This window comes from Marmota marmota, unplaced genomic scaffold, assembly GCF_001458135.2.
Source record: "Marmota marmota marmota unplaced genomic scaffold, marMar, whole genome shotgun sequence".
Taxonomy (NCBI): Eukaryota; Metazoa; Chordata; class Mammalia; order Rodentia; family Sciuridae; genus Marmota; species Marmota marmota.
In genome coordinates this window covers 2,756,924-2,764,457 of record NW_025999869.1, presented here as the reverse complement: position 1 = coordinate 2,764,457, position 7,534 = coordinate 2,756,924, and the positions used below count along the sequence as shown (strand labels likewise).

At 44.9% G+C, this 7,534-nt stretch overlaps 1 long non-coding RNA gene across 1 annotated transcript; it reads left to right on the top strand.

The window, feature by feature from the left end:
* Positions 1-711: 711 nt before the first annotated feature.
* On the top strand, positions 712-2,587 carry LOC125620389. The gene is made up of 2 exons (XR_007352017.1): positions 712-1,425; positions 2,452-2,587. It is a non-coding gene; the product is annotated as an uncharacterized LOC125620389 (long non-coding RNA).
* The last annotated feature ends 4,947 nt before the right edge of the window (positions 2,588-7,534 follow it).

The window sequence follows — 7,534 nt, the reverse complement described above, 5'->3', positions numbered from 1 at the left end:
CTGGGGAGTAGGAGATCTATAAGAGGAACTTTTGAAAAAGAGATGAAAGAGGATATCATGAGTTTTGTTTTAGAAAAATTGAAATTCAGCTTTTTTTTTTTTGGTCCTGGGTATTGAACCCAGGGGTGCTTTACGACTGAGCTACATCTCCAGCACTTTTTATTTTTTTATTTTGTGACAGAGTTTCACTGAGTTGCTTAGGACTTCACTGATTTGCTGAGGCTGGCCTCACTGTGATCCTCCTGCTTCAGCCTCCTGAGTCTCAAAGGATTATAGGTGTACACCACTATGCCCAGCCCAAGTTTAACTTTTTAGACATGAGTAAAGATGGGAAGAGTCAGTATCAGAGAGCATAGTTTTAAAAGTACTGTATTAATTTATTGCAGAGAATAGTAACAAATCTGGTAGTGACTGGGCTGTCAAAACTAACTGTCACTACAGATTTTTCTGTTCAGTTGCAGATGGATGTGGATTGGACCAGGTGTATCCTGGGCACACTTTAGTCTACTGGATATTCAAGCAGATATGGATCCACTTTCTTGGTGCACAATCAGTGGCAGCTTGACCACGTCGGGAGGGGACTTACAGCGTCACTGTGTCCCTGGTTCACTGGTGATCTGATAACATTTGCCTTTGTTGTGCTTTGTTTTTAGAGTCATCATCACCATGTTGGTGACCTGTTCAGTTTGCTGCTATCTCTTGTAAGTATATTGTTTTTTCCCAAAATAATGAGCGATTATTTTTGTATTTGTAATGTGTGTGATTACACATTTTGTTTTATGGGAGCTTAGCCCTTGTGTGTCCTCAAATTGAAAAAACCACTCTTTCAGGTACTCACTGTATCATGTGAGAGCTGTGCAGATGCTGTTCTCTTGGGAATAAAAGTTCAGTGTGATTGGCACAGGGTGAAGCTTTTAATTAATTGGAAATTATCATCATACTGCTTGATACTTTAGCATTGTGATTTGTTTAGATCTACTCATTTCACTTCCATAACTCACTGTGAGGCTGATGAACTGTCTTATTATGACTTGTTTCATGAACAAAGGTCGAACTAGACTTACCTTCGAGAAGAGTGAGGGTGATTTTTCTAATTTTATTGTAAACTGTATTCAAGTGTAATAATTCATATCTATGGAATAGTTATATAATTTACATAAATGATTGAGTGAAGACCATTTGGGGATTATGTAAGCTCATCTCTTTTCTTGCCACGTATATGTGTAGTGCCACTCTTTATTCTTTTGAAGACCAGAAATGGCAGAGCTGCGTGAGCTGTTTCCAAGTCTCCTCTACATTTCTCCCTCCCTGAGAATGTGAGTGAGTCCAGTCTCAGGATAAAAACATGGATTTAATGAGTTCCTGGAGAGAGTGACTGCTTCAGAGTACTCAAAGGACACAGTATTTCTTCTTCTTTTAATTGAGGTAGATATCACGTACCATGAAAGTCATCTTTTTAGGAATTTCTTTTCAGAGTTTAGAACTAGTGATTCTCTCCCCCGCCCCCTTTTTTTCTTTTTTGGTTCCTGGGATTGAACTCAGGGGCACTCGACCATTGAGCCACATCCCAGCCCTATTTTGTGTTTTATTTAGAGACAGGGTCTCACTGAGTTGCCTAGTGCCTCGCTGTTGCTGAGGCTGATTTTGAACTCTCGATCCTCCTGCCTCAGCCTCCTGAGCTGGTGGGATTACAGGCGTGTGCCACCGCACCGGCAAGGCCTTTGTTTTGATAGCTTGAAGAGCTCTGTAGCATGAACAGCGAGGCTGGTGACAGTGTCTCAGAGGAGAGAAGACGACTCTCTGGGGAGTGAGTCTGGAGTGAATCAAAACAGGCCAACAGGTTGTGGCTTCTGATTCTCCATGGTCTTTGAAAGGTGGCTGCCTTTCATGATGTTCTCTTTAAGACAAAAGAACCTTTCCAGCAGTCTCATGCCTCCTATTTTCATTTTCAAGTGTAAAATGAGTAACTGGACTTGGTGGGAAGTGATTTTACCTGGGGTCCTGGTGATTCAGTTGAGGATTGTCAGTGTGCTCCTGTCTCTTGCTGTCTAGACTAGTTCATTTCTTCCTTTGTCCCCACGTGCTGGTGCACGTTGTCTTGACAGTGACTCGGTACTGCCATTGCTGTGTTGTAGCGGTAGTTCATAGTGGGGTTTGGTTTTGATTGTATGTGGTACTGGGAATTGAACCCAGTTGCTGTACCGCTGAGCTCTCCCCAGCTGCCCACCCCCTTTTATATTTTATTATTGTTGTTGTCATACTGGGGATTGAACCTGAGGTGCTTTCCCACTGGGCCACATCCCTAGCTCCTCAGCCCCCCGGCCCAGGCAGCACCACCATGGCTGGCAAGTGTTACTGCATAAATGCTTCTAGACACTGTTTCATGGAGAGATGACCTGGGTGATATTACCTTTATGAAACCGCTTTTCTCCTTTGTTTCTTTGAAAGCAGATGGTGTACCCTATTAAGCAAGACACCTGCCTGAAAGATATGAAGTTCAGACCCTGAATATTTCACATACTGTATCCACAAATTAATGAGATTGTATAATGAAATAAAAAACCTTGAAATTCACAAGAAAGCTTCACTTTTGGGCACTAATAGTGTGTTTTCTTGAAAATATATATATATATTTAAAAAACTATCTGCAAGAGGCTTTATTAGGATTTAGGTTCCAGCATGAGGGGAGGCAGTGTAGGAACTGTTCCCCAAAGTGCGTCTTTTGAACTCAGACACACCCAAAGAAACCGGCTTTCCTCCAGAGTTGTGTTTTGAAATGCACTCTTGGGCTTTTAATTGCCTTCTGTCCGTGGCATTTTTTCCCTTGCTGGTCTGTTCTTGTTTGAGGTCTGATTCCAAAACACAGAACTTGTTTGTGCCTCCCGAGCCGCTGGGATCGCAGAGTGTGCCACTGCGCCTGGCTCCACTTGGGTTTGTTTCTAACTGCGGGCCAGGGCTGGGGGGTTTGGGATGCTCTTTATGTAGCACAGGTTTTCTTTTCTTTCCTTTTTCAAAATTTGCAGTATTGGGAATTGAACCCAGGCCTACATCCCTAGTCTTTATTTAATTTTTGCTTTTGAGATGGGGGCCTTACTAAGTTGCTGAGGCGAGGCTTGAATTTGTGATCTTCCTGCCTCAGTCTCCCGAGTCCCTGGGATTACAGGTGTTGGCCACCATGCCCAACACAAATTTCTTATAAAATTCTTTTTTTCACTTATGTAGTGGTAGGATCTTATTGTATTGCCTAGGCTGGGCTTGAACCCTGGGCTGAAGCCGTCCTCCTACCCCAGTTTCCCCGGCAGGCAGGACACAGGTGAGTGCCACTGTGCCCAGCTACTTTTTTTGGATTTTAGCTTTATTTATTTATTTTTGGTGATGCTGGTGATTTCTTTTTCCCCTGATCCTAGGGTGGAACCCGGGGTGTCGTGCTTGTGAGGCAGGCACAGTGCCAGTTCTTTTTATAGGAACTTTAAAGATGCTGTTCGGTTGCCTTTTGGCTTCTATTGTTTCTCTTAGAAACTCAGTTGTGATTTGAATAGTTGGTTATGTTTTGTTTTTTTGTATGCTGTACCAGGGATTGAGCCCAGGGCTGCTCTATCACCGAGTTGTGTCCTTTATTTATTTATTTTTCATTTTGAGTCAGGGTCTTGCTAAATTGCAGAGGCTAGCTTCAAACTTGTGATCCTCTTGCCTCAGCCTCCTGGGTCACTGGGGTTATAGGCACACACCACCACACTAAGATTTTCTCTTTCATCTTCAATTTGCAACAGTTTGATGATCCTATGCATAGATACAGGAGTACTTCTTTGGATTTATTTTGGTTAGAATTAATGTCTACCACCAAATTTGGGAATCTTTCAGAGTAAATTTCCTCTGTTCTTTTTTCTGTATATATTTTCTCTTCCAAGATTCCAATTGTGTGTATTTTGGACTGCTTGATTTTGTTCTCTTATTTTTTCTGTGTGAGGCACGCTTGCTTGCTGGGGATGGAACCCTGGGCATTTCGCATGCCACATGCTAGGCTAGCGCGTGCCACTGAGCTATGCCCCAAGCCCACCTCCTTCCACCACATCAGTGTTCCCCGCATTCCTTCATTTTGCGTGGCTTCTGCTCCTCTGTCCCTGGCTCACTGACCCCTGTCCCTGATAATCTGCTGGTCAGCCCCTGCAGAGATGGTTTTCACCTCAGATAGTTATGCATTTGAGTTTAGAATTTCCAGTTGCTCTTTTATATGTTTAATTTACCTTCTGATACTTCCTATCTGTTCCCTCTTTGACCTTTTTTTTTTCTTTTTTGTCTTAAAATGTATTTATAATGGACGCTTTGAAGTCCTGGCCTTTCATCTCTAGCATCTGGGACATCTGGGAATCAGTCTCTGAGGGTTCCTTTTTTTTACTCTTGGTCAGATTTTTTGTTCCTGGGGTTTTTTTGTTTGTTTGTTTTGTTTATTGTTTTGCATGTCTGTGTTTTCACTGAGTTCTAGATGTTGTAGATGATAAATACCCTGTATTCCACTCTCTTCCTCTGAAATAGGTTTGGGTTTTGTTTCAGAAGCAGTCCTGGCTAGCTATCCCTTGGAGCTTGAGGGCGCTTGCTTTTGCCCTCCGCTGGGGCAGGTGTGTTCAGTTTCACCCTTGGCTTTGCTGGGGCAGGTGTGTTCAGTTTCACCCTTGGCTTTGGGTGAGGGCTCAGCTGAGACTGGCCCTTCTGGGGTTGCAGTTGCCTAGGGCCTTGCTAAATTGCTAATCGCTTGTTAATTGCTCTGGTTGAGGTGTCCAGGCCCCTCATTGCCTCTCCCTGCGGTGGGCAGCAGCTGAGAGCCCCTCTCATCCGGGCCTGGACAGTATGTTTTCCACCAGGGGGGTTCTTGTGTGGTCAGGGGTCGGCCAGGATTTAAGGGAAACTCACACACAGACGTTAGGACTCCTCTTTGTGGCTCCCTCTTTTTTTTTTTCAATCCCCCTTTGGTGTCCCCTCTGGCAGCTCTGAGCTTCGTCTTCGGACTCCTCAGGCCCATCACAGTGCAGTTTTCCGCTCACATCCACATCCACTACGTGGTGTCCTCAGGGTAAATGCTGCGTCAGGGGTCAGTGGTTGCCTTCTTTCAGGGGCCAAATCCTCTGCGGTTTCTACCTGCCTTTCTTGTGCGGTGTGGGTGCTGGGGATCACTCAGGGCCTGGTGCAACCTCGGCAAGCTTTCGGCGACAGGGCCACCTCGAGCCTTCCGCCTGCGTTTGGACACCATCACACAGTGGCTTTTGACATTTTGTCTGGAATCTATAATAGCTACCTATAGGAGAATCAGATATGGTTCTCCTCCGTCATACTGGACCGGAACTTCACTTGGACTTTTGTTTTCTGTACCGTGGATTGAAGCCAGGCAGCCAGGTGTACTTAACCAGTGACCCCTTCCCAGCCCTTTTTATTTTTTTATTTTGAGACAGGGTCTCACTGAGTTGCCTAGGGCCTTGCTAAATTGCTGAGGCTGGCCTTGAACTGTGATCTTCCTGTCTGAAGCTCCTGAGCCACCAGGCAGGTGCCACCACACCTGTACCTTTCATTTTTAAATTTTCAGATATTTGTCATTTCTATGTAATTTCATTTTGCTGCTTTAAAAGTCTTGCTTGGCTTCCTTTATTCCTGCTCACTGAACATTTTTAGGTTTGTCTTATTTCTTAAAACATAGTAGGGCTATGCTGGGCAGAGCTGTAATCTGGCAGTTGAGAGCCTAAGACAGGAAGATTACAAGTTCAAGGACAGCCTCTGCAATGTAGTGACACCCTGTCTCAAAATTTAAAAAAGGGGGGAGGGGTGTTTGGGGATGTAACTCAGTTCAGTCGACAGTACCAGGCAAAGAAAAAACAGGCCAACCCTAACATGGCCTCCACGGAGCGCGCTCAGCACGCACAAGGCCCTGTCCGAGTTCCACACCAAAAACAGGAACAACACAGTTCAGGTCTGACAACGTTATCATCTAAAGTCCTCGCGAGTCTGTTTGCTCTTGGCTGTTGTGGTAACGTCTTTGGTGTTTTGTTTTGGTGTGTGTTTAGTCATATTTACGTGTAGTTTCATGTGGATGGTTTCCTGGTGTCTGGTGTAAAGGCAAGCTTCTCCACAGAGGATTTATGTTGTTTCTGCCAGGAGAAGCCACGACTAAATCAAGATTAATAAATTCTTGCCAGATATGGTGGTGCATGCCTGTAGTCTGGGGAGTCTGGAGGCTGGGGTAGGAGGATCACAGTTTCAAGGCCAGCCTCAGTAACTTAGTGAGACCCCTCCTCAGAAGAAAAGATAAAAAGGCTAGGGATGTATTTTAGTGGTGGCGCTTCCTGGGTTCAATCCCTAGAACCTCTCCAACACAAAAAATTAAGATTAATGAAATTCTTGGTTTATGGTTTGTTTAGACCATCCTATTAGTGTGAATTTGAGTTGCAAACCGTATGGTGGCCAGTTCTCATAGGCCTCCTTCATATTTCTTGATCCTTAGACTTGAGGTAGTTAATTTCTCTAAAGTCTGATTTATCCTTAATTCAAGAAGTAACCCGTTGGGGTTCCTGCTTCGTGGGGAGTGGTGTGTAAAGCTTTTATTGGGCCGCTCCAGGTGGGTCCTGCTTTCTCCGCTCTTTGCCATGTCCTCTGAGGTCTCAACACACAGCTCCCCTGGTGGGTATGTGCTCTTGCGACAGGGACAGAACCTGTTCCCCCACTCATGGGTGCTTGCCTTCACTTAGTTTTTCAGTCTGAGGATTGCTTTTAATCATTTTTCTCTCAGGGATATATTAGAGATGCTTGTTTCCAGGGGAAGGGAGCGCAAGGTACCTGGCCCAGCCTGCTAAGGACCCACCATGGAAAAGTTTATTCTTAGTCTGATTTTGTGGTCTTTTCCTTTATTTTATTTATTTTATTTTTTATTTATTTTTTTTTTAAGAGAGAGAGAGAAAGAACTTTTTAATATTTATTTTTTGGTTTTTGGCAGACATAACATCTTTGTTTGTATGTGGTGCTGAGGATCGAACCCAGGCCGCACGCATGCCAGGCGAGCGCGCTACCGCTTGAGCCACATCCCCAGCCCTGGTCTTTTCCTTTATAATCTGGCAGATAAGAGGATTGCCACAAGTTGCACATGGTGATGTACCCCTTTGGTCCTGCTGTCACATACCTATAGTCACCTCCCCTATAGTCCCAGCTACTAGAGAGGCTGAGGCAAGATGAGTGCTTGAGCCTGTGAGTTTGAGACCATCCTGAGCTGGCAGCATAGAAAGACCCTGTCCTGTCTCCAGGCAAAAAGAAAAAAGAGGGTTGCGACACATTTTGAGCTGGAAGGCCTGGGATAGGAAGTGAGCCTTGAGTATGGAGGGAAGAAAAAGAGGGTGCTTCCAATTTAGAACTGGCAAAAACAGGGCATTTCTTGGTCGTAAGGGGCCGCGGCCCAGGTAGCGCTGTGTGCAGTAGGGAAGGCACTGCGGGCTTTCTCCTCTGGAGCCTGCCGTTCTCTCTCAAGCTCTTGTGGCTTTGCCAGTTCCTGGAGCTGAGG